Here is a 13,243-nt window from a genome sequence, read left to right as displayed (position 1 = left end):
AATGGGATACACGTATTGCGAGATTTTTACGATACGCCAACTATCATCTAACAAAATGAAGAATAATCATAACCAGAGATATATGTAACGATTATTCCTGAAGGTTGAATTTCACTTCCCTCGCATAACCTTCGATAGCTCAGTTGGTAGAGCGGTGGACTGTAGTTGATTGTGTAAGATATTTAGAGCCATCCATAGGTCGCTGGTTCAAATCCGGCTCGAAGGAATTTTTTTTTTTTTTTTCTCTCTCCTAATATATTTATTGCACGTTTTATTTCGCCTTCTTCTGTGTATAATAAGCATATTTATCATTAACGTTTATAGGTTTTTAGTAAAAAGAATGTAATTTTAGATTAAAACAATTTATTTGCGGGGAAAGATGTTAGAATCGTGGGAATATTAAAAGCAAATTTTCATTATTTTTACGTGCTTTTTGATCTTTTCGTTTTTACGTAGACAAACTGTACATTTTCCGTATGTAGAAAAGATTATTTTAATTATTCTTTTAATCCAGGAACAGTAAAATGAGATAGTAATTGGAATATTTCTGCGCAATTATATTAATATTATCAAATGTATATGTTGCATTTTCAAAACAAGAAAAAAACAAGAAATTTTTGGACTGACACTTGTTGTCACAAAATCATCGATTCTTTAGACTTATCGATAAGTCTACATTACAGAAAAGAAGCGCGTGAAATTCGGAATACAACTATGATATGCTTTCTCAAATTCAGATGAGGTAAAAAAAAAAAAAAAAAAAAGAAAAGTGCCGGTAACGACATAAAATTGTTCTATGGCATGACGAGTAAATATTCTAATCGAGACGAACGAGCTAAAAACGAACACGCGACTATGAATATTCGTGGCTAAACGGATTAAAGGAGAAAAAATATCCATTATTGGACACATGGGATGGTCATAAGGCACAGTTGTAAAGGGAGCGCGTATTTGCGATATATCCATGATAATTTATAGTCGCATCCTAATCGTCTTTTCCCCAGCCATAATTTATTACTACTCCATCCATATTTATTGGCGCTTTGGCTACTGCATTCTGCCGGGCAGCAGATTGGTTATATTGTTGGCGGCTCGATATATTGTACATATAGATATACACTGCAATAAATTATCTAGTGCGCGTAGGTACGACGGCTGACGCGTACTGATAGATTGCTGTAGAGAAGAGAAGGGATTTATTTAAACAGACCGGTATTTTACGCGGTTTGTGTTACAATTTTCTGTGTATTATATGTGTATAGTTAATGTATATGATATATTGTTTAGCTTTTAAATTTTATACATGTATATCATACACATGAAATCTCAATGCGTAAAGCGATAAAGGACGAATAAATTACTCATGATTAATTTTATTGACATTAAATTAGTTAGTAACTGTCAACCAAAATTACGGATAACATCGACGACTTAAATTTTAAATGGCGTTGAGAGTTTGTTTGCTCGATTTAATTATATCCGGTAATATTCCTTTATTGACGGTTTATCGCAAATTAAACGTTGCATAACGTTCATAATGCGGCTTGTACATAGTAGTGAAGCTTTGCGTATTGAACATATATACATTTGTAACGCGCATACACATTAACGAATAATACATATGCACGATTTAGTTTATATCGCGCGTTCACGATCTACCACTATCTCGCATGTACACACACACACACACACACACACACACACACACACACACACACACACACGCGCGCGCGCGCGCGCACGCACGCACGCACGCACGCACGCACGCACGCACGCACGCACGCACGCACGCACACACAATCATTACATGACGTTTCGCATTGATGATAATGCAGTGATCGACATTTTGTAGTGATGTAATATAACATCATTGTTTGCCGAAAAAAATTTTTTTATCGATATATTTAAATATTTACAAATTTGAATACTTGTCAGAGCCAAAAAGATTTTTCGATATAATTGCTAATTTAATTATTACACATTTAAAATCGATGTACCTATAACAACATCACATATTCTAAATATTTGTAACATATGTAACACATAACACGTTAAAGTTATATTTTCTATCAATGTAAATTGGTACATACATAGAAAGATAGTGATATAAATGTATATGTCTGGAATTTTTATTACGAGCTAAAATGATAAAAAATTTATCACGTATGTATACGTATAATTTTGAATGATCTGATGTGTATATAAATATATACTTTATGCACACATTTTTTTTATTTCAAGCAATTTTCTCACTTCAAAAGAGCAACAACATGATCAAATTCGACGTTAATGACGTATGATGAATAATTAGAAAGTCTCCACACACAAAAAGAACATTATAGATACGCGGATAATCGATTAAATTTGTAAATTCGCTTGATTTTCTTCTTTGACACGACGAAACAAGAGATCGAATTTACGAGTGCCGACGATCGTTGATCCGCATGGGTATCCGTGCACGAGAGATATATTACGTTCCTGTTCAGTGGCATAACGCGTAATCGGCCGTTAAATTTGTCGGTGCTGCCGGCATGAACGACACACAAAACGATTCAATTAGTGCGATCGGTTTCCGACGCGACGCGACGCATCATCATGTTTGCGACGCCGCGCCGATACTCTTGTTCCATCGCTTCCGACTGATGTTTCCCTTTCGATTTTCCGCGCTCTCATAAAAAGTACGTGTGCGGTGTGCCTATTTATTTTATCGTTAAATAAAATAATGAAAAGCTTCCCTGAAATCATTCAATCGGCGCGAAATTTCGATCAAAATTGCGGCCCGTTAAATGTTTGACAAACTGAGCGCGCAAAAATTGAAGTATCTGTCGAAGAATAATCTGATAATTGGATATCAATATATGTTCATATAATGTATATGATGTGTTAGTGCGTGTGCATAATGTTGGAGGAAAACAAAAAAAAAAAAAAAAACTTTAGGAGCATATTTTTATACAGTAAAGATGTTGACAAAAGTTACACTTTTCTTAAAAAAAAAAAAACCATACGTTTCTAAAAAAAAAAAAGAAAAAGAAACTTGGCAATGTACGTAGTGTGTTCAAAATACTCCAAGATTGATTTTTCGTTGGACGTACCAGTAACGCTATTTCTCGAATATCTATGAAACTTGATGGAACAGATCCTTTCTTTACAATACATACAAATTTCAAATAGTTAACTCTACGTGCTGAAATAAAACGCGTGGTTTTGTGATGTATTGGTTGTTGTCGATGTCACGATTTAAAAAAATGAAGCAATTAAGTTTTATGTTTTATGTTCGGAAAAAGTGCGACAGAAACAGAAAGATTTGCGATGATGCAAATTGTGTGATGAAATTATGAATTGTATTACAATGTTCGAATTGTTTGCACGGTTTCACGACGATCGTGAATCTTTTCGTCTCATCGAAACGACTCTCGCATCATCTTCCAACGATTGATGACCGTCGCGAAACTGTGCAAATTATTCGAACACCATAGTAAGACTCATAACTTTATCACCGAATGCAGTTTCATCATTGCACTTTTCCGAGTTTAATCACAAGAACGCGCGTTACATTTCATTTATGTAGATGTAGAGTAACTGTTAAAGATATAAAAAAATTTTCATATTTGGGTTTTTTTTTTTTTTTTTTTTTTTTTGTGAACTTTGAAAGCATTTCCAAAATCATATACATGTATAACTTTAGTCTTTTAAAAATCTACAAAAAATTATTATTTATTTAATTTAGGAGACGAATAAATAAACAAAAATAATTAATATTAAATATAATAATAATAATAATATTTCTTGTCAAATTATATACACGGTGTCCCATTTGAAATGCCTTAATTTACAATTTAATATTAATAATATTAATAAGTATTTAATATTTAATATTTAAATTTAAATTTAAATATTTTGACTATCGACTGGACATTCTCTATATGCGATTCGAGGAACCCATGTGGAAGTGTACTAATTTTTTTACACAAACTTAATGAATCAAACGTACATTGCCTGTACAGTTCATTTTTGCAGAGATAGCGAAGTAAAAATAAGACATTTTATATGGGACACCTGTATAATGGACAAATGAAACGCAAACACATACAGTTTTTCGGTTTTTTTTAAATATTAAAGCTTTTTAGAGTAGATGTCTCGATTGCGCGACTATGTAATCATCATCGAAAAATCATTATATGTGAAAATTCACGTAAAGATTAAGATTTTATTGCCGGGTATATAAATTATTAAACGACGGGAATTGCAATAGGAAATTCCCACAGGGTGGCAAAAGAACGTGTGTGGTCGAAACTTTACAAATCACTATGTTGTTAGTGCCGCCATTCTAAAGCCTTATGTCCATGATCCGAGAACTCTGTCCGAATACTAATTTCAAGAAATGTATAGCCAATCAGCTTGCAGCTTTCATGGAAAAGCAACAATTTTATTGGCTACACATTTCTCGGACCGAATTCTATCATCGTGGATCGTGGACACAAGGCTAAAGACGTGTAGCTTCTTGCACATCGCATCAGCGTATTATTTCGCATGATATCCGTCCGATTATTAGACAAAATATTAGCAGATACACATAAATTTTATTTATTTATTTATTTTTTTATTTATTGTACGAGATAATTTGATTTCGCTTAGCGCGGTGCAATTTGTTAAGCTATTAATTACTTCATTGTTTTTCGTGAGATGTAGGGTGTGAGAAAATAAAAAGGGATGTAAAAAATGTAGAATAAATTTATACTTAATCGCATTACTTTTCGAGGAAAGCATTTGTAACGTGAAACTGTGTGTGGGTTGCGGTTTTTTTTTTATCTAAACGTACATATACATATATAAGGGCATATGCCCAAAGTCGCAACTTTACAAGAATGAGAAAAAACGGTTTAAAATTTGCATTTTATACATGTAAATCATATTTCTGTATATATGTATAATTAAAGGTCAAATTAGTACGCAGCTTTGTTATAAGATGCAAGACGTACAAGAGCTTTCATATGCCATAATAGGTATCTCATTTTTCTTTTTAATTTGAGGATATTATTATCCTATATTATTATCCATCCCTATATTATGTGACACCCGCGATATAATAAGTCATACAACATTGTGACGAACAAGTTTTCAATATAAGACAACTATACATATATTATTATATTAATAGTTGTAAAGTGTAACTATAATAACTAACAATAGTAACGTGTGATTTGCATTTGCAAAAATTTACTTAATATAAGTGCGTTTGAAATATAATTTAATTACAAATAAATGTGCGCTTGTGTGAATATCTCCACAGGCCTCCGGGTACTTTTGACTTACAACCTATACTATCGAGATTAACATATTATCTCTCGTCTCAAAGAGCTTTTCATATCATTAGGTAAGGCGGATCTGCAATAACAATGATTGTTATGCTTGAGGGGTTGGCTGTGGGCTACACACCTGTTTCTCCATAATTTAGTCTTTGGAACTGATGCATAATGTATGGATAATTTAATTTCATGTAATACCACAATGTAATGTCAGCAAACGCGAGATATTACAGTGTACGTCGTGCATTCGTTTGCAAACAGAACGCGATAATAATTGCTAATTGATAGCGAAGCAATTTTCATGAAGCGTAACAGCTACTTTTATATCATTGAATATCATTGAATAATTTGCAAATTCTTAAAGAGTGTATTCGATTATCTCATCGATAATCTCATCACGTGAAAATCGCACATTGCGAAAAGTAAAGGAAAAAGAAAATTTTGTGCTTCTTTAAAAAATTTTGTTCGTATTTACATCAAGTAGTAAGTAGACTAAAGTGTACATATGTATAAGCAAAGCTCTTTATTCGCGATATTTTTCGTAATCGCGGAGTAAAAATTTATACTTTTTTGTTTTTTTTTTTTTATTCGCGATCAGAAATTCTGCATTTGCAGTCATAATTTCAATTCTATTTTATTATCTTTGTGAATTCTTCTTTGTGAATGAAAATTGACCATCAATGAAGAGAGAGAGAGAGAGAGAGAGAGAGAGAGAGAGAGAGAGAGAGAGAGAGAGAAGCCTGATTTTTAAAAGAAATCCCATATTCGTGGAATTTATTCCTTGCGAATAGGAAGCTTTGACTATGTGTGTGCGTGCGTGTACATCTATAATTTACTTGAAATACAAATGAAATATACATACACACACACACACACACACACACACACACACACACACACACACGTTAGTGTTTCAGAAAGCAAAGCACTAGCCTTTTTATTTTGTAGAGTTGTGTTATTAAATTCGTCCCATTGTTGCCTGACAACTTATCTAGCCAATAACATGTAGATTAGAGCCGGGACACTTTGGGCTTTCGGCGGCATTATCATCTTTATTGTATGAGACAAAGAACGAGGAATATCGGCTTCATTGGTGAACGCGTGAAAGCATCTTCTCGATCATGCTTCACTTCATTCTCAATGCCAAGAGCCATTTATATAACTATATTGAATATATTCATAATTCATAGTTCCACGTTATATCAAGGCATTAAAGTATATTTGAATAATACGTAGAACGTAAAGCAATCACGCATGGGCGATATTTCTTTCGTGGCTGCATCTAATCTAATTGTGTAAATGAGAAAAATTCTGACGTAATCGGATTACTGCATATTCTGAATAGCATTTATAACATTTTTTTCTTTGACGGAATTATTGTAAGAAATTTGAAAGTTGAGAAAAGTTGAGAAAAATGAGAAGGAGGGAGCGAGAGAGAGAGAGAGAGAGAGAGAGAGAGAGAGAGAGAGAGAGAGAGAGAGAGAGAGAGAGCGCAATTAGGAAATGAGGATGATTATTGATATAATTTTGCAAAAATTAATTTATGAAAAAGATTCTGAGATATAACCAAGTCGGTTAGTTTGTGAAATTTTTCTTATAATCGGCAAAATTGCTACTAATTTGAAAAGTCAGAGAGAGAAAGAAAGAGAGAGAGAGAGAGAGAGAGAGAGAGAGAGAGAGAGAGAGAGAGAGAGAGAGAGAGAGCTGTGAATACGGTATGGAAAATTATCGCGCGATAATCTACTTGTGCGAAAAATTATAATTTGATTTGCTATGTATTTGCTTTGTGTCATTTATCGCACTTTTATTCACCGGCGCGACAAGTATTATATATTTTTGCAGTCAGTTTATATCATTAGAAATCGAATTTCATGTAACCAATAATTGATACAAACAATCTAGTTTTGTTTCGTTATGAATAAATTATATACGTTGTAAGTAAAACTATGAAGAAAACATAAAGAAAGTTACTATCGATGTTACTAAAGGTAAAAAAAAAAATATTTGCGTGTAGAAAACTTTTCGAGCCCAGTATTTTTAGAGTTTACGAGATATACTTTTCGACACTTTACTAATTACGACGAATTAAAAATAGTTGAAGGGATGTCAAAAAATGATGCGGTTATAAATTTACTTTGACATCTTTGCATTAAACTTTTTATCGAAACATTATTCTTTAAAAGAAATATACTTTTTAAATTGAGATGCAAAGCTGCGAAATATAATAAATGCTGTAGATGCATATATGCTATTAGATAATTTTATTTCTGCCGATTTAATAAGAAGCAAGTTTTTAAGAAGATTAATATAATTCGTTAAAACAAAAAGAATATATACAAAAGAATTATATACACAGAATCATAATGTATAATGTACAGTGTACAGGAATATAGAGACATATTACATATATCTGGGGAACGTGCGCGGGTTAAAGGATTTATATATAAACATAGTGGTATATGCGTGTACGATAAAAAGGTGAAACTTTTGAAAGACGCAACGGTGCAACGCGATATCTTGGTTAGGTATCGTAATCTCGCAATAGGTTGCGGAAGTTGGTTAGATTCGCCAACAGAGTGGGCGCATCGCGTTAATGAAATCGTTTAAGTAACGGCCGCGCCAACACATCTCGCGGCATATAAAGTATGATCCCCGGGATCTTTACTGTTATGCAAATCGGGAACGATGCGAATGGGAGCCGACCGAGGCGACTCGCGAAAGCGTTACGCGACGATCCCGCGCCGGCACACACACACACACACACACACACACATACACACACAACCCCCTAATTTTAATTAAGATCACTATCAATTCCGCCCATTCTAACCGCGACCGGTAGCTTCTTGTTTTCTCGCTCGTTTCACTAACCCACTTTGGCAGTTTCTTTGTTGCGGTTCGCCTGTATTTCCTGGCAAAAACATTCAAGTAATCAAGTACATTACCAGTGAGATATTGAAGCTGATACTTTATTTTCAGTGCGTAGCGATAAATATAAAAGTACAATAGAAGCATCGCGTTTGCTTAAGTTGATGATGCTCTATTACGATCTTGACAACATTTTCAAGATGTCAAGAATAGAATAACACATTACATAGAAGAAAAAGCGCAATACAGTAGCTAATTAAATTTCTATTCTATGTATACATACATACATACGTACATACATGTATTTAATTTTTTTTGATTGGTGCGTTAAAATGGTTTAGCGTATCAATTTATTATATAGAACATTATATACATCTGTCTGTAAAAAAATGTTTCTCTTTCCATTTTACTACTATTGAATTTCTTTTATTTTACTAACTTGTGTTTGTTTCACATTTCTTTGATATCTCTTTTTATTACACGTATTATATACATAATATATTTGGTACAGTATTATATTATATATTATGTAGTATTTACTTGTAATATCTCCAATTTGTTACTTTTTATTTATATATTTTAGTTATATAATAATTGGACAAAAAAATACTTGTGAGGTTTTTCCATTATGGGTGATTAAATAAACATTTCAAAGATTAAATCACCACAATCACCACGCATGTGAGAAAGAGATACTTGCACTCACATATATACATACATGTATGTATACTTGATCATACGTAAAAGTGTACGATTGTGATACTTTTTCTTCTTGCGTTGTGCAATTATTTGCCACTCACCTTCTCAATACATATTTGTATTGACGGTGGACCAAGAACGACGTTTTCGATTAGACGAAAGGATCTTTGTCCCAAATCGATTGAGATTGTGTCCTTTTCATTCTGTTGCCGAGTACCGGCGCACAATCCGTTTTCCAGTCGCATCCCAAACAAATATCAGGAGCGACCAATATTGATTCTGTCGTCCTTGCTTTTCTGCTTTCGGCGTTCTTTCGTCGTCACACATTTCCTGCAACAATGGCTGTGTTCCGAGAGAGAATTTATGTCCGCGTAATAAAATATTTTAAAGGCATGATCCACGTCTTCGGATATCTACGCGCTCGTGCGGTTTCACTTGCTAGATATTCTCCAAGATTTTTATAGCATTTTAGCTTTAAATTCGACCTTTAAATTATTGTTTTTACAACTAGAAAAAATGTGACATTTTATAATATATTATATTTTATATTTTAATACTATTGATTAAAAAAGTAGTCGTAGTAAGCTTTTCAATTTTAAAGAGACAAATCTAGAAAGATCTTTTTTAAGATGCGTCAAAGAAAAGAAAATTGTTTTGATCGTTGGCAAAGATAGTTTTGCCAATCGAATTAATTCAATTTAAATTTTTATAAAAATATCGATAAGTTACAAGTAATTACCTACATGTATCCTTTATCCTTACTTGATTATGTCGATGAGGAAAAGAAATGATTTTGCGGCGCGCTGAATTGAAAGAAATACAACTTGCCGGAAGTAAGGAACGACGAATCCGCTGATGTCGCGCGAATACGTATGTACATACATTCGGCTGCGTTTGCGCGACGATGCGACGGAGGTTCGATTTCAATTTTCCGCCCTTCAGAAGCAGGCAGGCTGCAGCTGGTTGCAGCTGGTTGCAGCTTGTACGACTGCGATCGGCAGTCGCGTATATACGTATATATGTATATACGCTGTCCGGACAATATTCTGCGAGCTGGTCCTTCCCTAATGGCTAATAAACTAGCCCTCGATAAATTCTCTCTCTCTCTCTCTCTCTCTCTCTCTCTCTCTCTCTCTCTCTCTCTCTCTCTCTCTCTCTATCTTCTCTCTTACTATTCTCCTATTCTAATATCCCTCGCTTACTCTTATACACGCTATCTTATACACGCTATAACGTGTCAGCGCGGACACTTGTCCTTAGTGGATATTCGGACTGGGATAGGCCAGCAACCAATATCGAAAGCGTTCTCCTGTTAGTCGTAACCGTTGTCGTTCAGTTTCCGAACCTTGTCTTTTGTTACTCGCTTTCGTTATCATCTCACGCGACATGGCATGACATTCGTTCCGATGAGTTTACCGCATGAACGCTATTTCTATACAACGGCCAATCAACGTATAAATATAAACGTTTACAAACTAGAGTTTTGAATGAGAAAACAATTTACAAACATCTTTATAAGTCGTTGAATAATTTTTTCGATTAGCCACGAATACTAATTTATACGAAGAAATTATTTGGTATACAAAATACAAATATGTATATCTCTCTGTTGCCATGTTATACATTTGCATTGTTATCTTTATAATATAAAGATAAAAGTGAAATTTTGCGCTTGTATTATAATTAAATAAATGTATGTAATAATGTAAATAATATTGTATATTTATATATATATATATATTTTGGATAATCACACACGTTGGAAAGTTTAATTAAAAATGTATGTTGAAAAGTTGAGAAATATTTATCTTTCTTTATAACGAAAAGTTCATTGTTCTGTGTATGTGTGTAACACATACCTAAAGATACTTATTTTGTAAAACAAAACATCGATATTGCTGATAATGAGTCTCAGGACGGGACGATGACAGTTCTCGAATACAAATTGACAATCAGACGAACATTGCCACGTGGCGCTCCAACAAACTGACTTTAGAAGTTCTCTCCGTAGCTTTGTTCGCGCTCACTGAATACCCATTCGTCTCTGCTGAATATCCAACTCGCTGTCGGAATGCAGTTATCGGATATTGAACTTTCCGATAACTGCATTCTACGTCAAGTATGCTTGGCCGGCTAATTGGCCAAAAATCATTCGGACATCGTTTGTGAATTCCGCCGCATTCTTCATTCTTGTCTGCCATCCGAAATATTTTCAACAACTAGAAGTTTCTCCCAGGCAGTATATACCAATTACATAATGATGAAAAAAATTGATTCTAAATTGATCAAAGATAAGGTAAAAATTTGAGATGTTGGACGCCACTCTATAACAACGTGTACATACAATGATACTTACAATTAGTGAAATTAATTATTCGACTAATATATATGTACAATATGCATATGTGATAAAAAAAAAATTTAAATGTGCTTCTTTAGAATAAGTGAACAATTTTAGGAGTAATAAAAATTTACTTGAATTATTCCTAGATACGAAATGTTTATTTTTTTATTCTATCGTATAATATTTACTAGCTATATGTACATCACACTTTTTTACGTTTCGAACAATATTAAATCATTACGATGCACTTTTTTTTAGCTTTCAATATATGCCACGGAAGTTTCAAAATCCTCGCTTTTACTCCATTTGTGCGGTGAACCTGTTAACGATCGAAAGGTGTAAACCAATTTTTAACTCTTATCAAATATTACAACAACATCTTATTTCTTGTTTAAGCATTCGGTAATTTCGCGTCCGAGTCAACGCCTATTTTAAATATTATACAATACATCTCGATGCTTATTTAAGTAAAACTTTATATAACATTACGCTTATATAATATACTTTAAATAATTCTCTTCTTCTCTGACTCGAGTAAAAATTTATATTGTATTTTGTGAGACATTGAACAATTTGCAAATCAAACACAAAAGTGACAAAAGAGGGTAATAAGGAAGGAAGGAAGGTCCTTTTTAAATTTTAAATCTATATTTACGAATAATAAATTGTGTATATATATATATATATATATACACACACACAACACACACACACACACACACACCTATATTTGAATTTTTTGTTTAATGAATACAATTTTTGTAAGTAACATTTTTATTATTTGGACTATTTTCTCTGACATTCTGCTGAGCCTGCATCTCGAAATGATGAAATTCCTAAAGGCTAGTATTGGTTAGAAGGGCTAGTCATATTGAATCGCAAAGTTTCCGGGTTTTGGAGTTTTCTACGAATCCGGCTCATTTTCTCGGACAATTGGTTGGCCTACTTCATTTTCCTATTGCAGTAGGTACCGCCTGAAGAAAATCGTCGACGGGATCGAATCCTCGTACATGCCGAGGCGTACTTCCGTCGGTGGCAATTTCCTCCGTCACATCTTTTCTCTTCTTTTCTTTTACCTTTTGTTCTCTTCTTTTTCCGTTCCGCTCTCTTTCTCTCTCTCTCTCTCTCTCTCTCTCTCTCTCTCTCTCTCTCTCTCGCTAGTTTATATGCTTCTTGTTTGACTGTGATGTACGCTCGGATTCGCGCTCTGAAATAGAATTGTTCCCGGTCTGAGAAATGTTTTTGATGAGGAGTATAGTTCTTTCGTCGATGAAAGGAGTTACCAAATGTTACATCGAACAGTGAGATTAATTCTTTTCATTTGTCACATTCACGCCGTGCAAAACGCTATTACATGGCTTTTTTACGTTATATTTTTACAAGAGAGAGATGAGATTAGCTAAACATAATTTTCTTTTCAGAATTTTGATATATTATAATTGAAAAGTTGAAGAAATGTTTGAAAATATTATACATATAGGTATAGGACTATTCCGACTTTTTTATTACACGCAGCTTGATTCTTTATTTTAATCAGGATCTATTTAAATCATATTTTTCGTTGAATTTCTTGAAACAACTATTCAAAACTTCTCAAGAACGGTTTGTGAAGAAACATTTTTATCCACGTTTTAAAAATGTTTTAAAAATTGAATAATCGCCACAGTTTTATTTTTATTATTCGATTCGAATGTTAAACCCTAGAATTGTCAAAATAAAAAGCCGTCCAGTTTTTTAAAACTCTGTTTTACATTTTCTTTAAATTTTAGTAAAATGTTATGATGTATAAATTTAAATAATTGACTTATTTAGATATGCATAATGTTGTTCATTTCAATATCTGATTTTATTCTAAAGTTATTACATATATTTATGTTATAGGCATTAAATAAAAAATAAAGATCAATTTGAACATGATAAAAATAAATAATTATAAATGCGGTTTAATTTTATTACATTAGCCTGTGTTATTAAACTGTTCAAAAAAAAAAACTTCCTTTTTGTAGGCGATCGTTATAGGATTTTA

At 33.1% G+C, this 13,243-nt stretch overlaps 1 protein-coding gene and 1 non-coding gene across 2 annotated transcripts in view; both read left to right on the top strand.

Moving 5' to 3' along the window:
* The window catches only part of Ph4alphaefb (prolyl 4-hydroxylase subunit alpha-1), a 167,675-nt gene that overhangs the window by 956 nt on the left and 153,476 nt on the right, over positions 1 to 13,243 (top strand). The window lies entirely within an intron of this gene.
* Trnay-gua (transfer RNA tyrosine (anticodon GUA)) lies at positions 129 to 226 on the top strand. Its single transcript has 2 exons — positions 129 to 165; positions 191 to 226. It is a non-coding gene; the product is annotated as a tRNA-Tyr (tRNA).

The sequence above is a fragment of the Anoplolepis gracilipes genome, chromosome 9 (genome assembly GCF_047496725.1).
Source record: "Anoplolepis gracilipes chromosome 9, ASM4749672v1, whole genome shotgun sequence".
In the NCBI taxonomy this organism is placed as follows: Eukaryota; Metazoa; Arthropoda; class Insecta; order Hymenoptera; family Formicidae; genus Anoplolepis; species Anoplolepis gracilipes.
Note: the sequence above shows the minus strand (reverse complement) of the source record. Positions and strands in the feature narration are given on the sequence as shown.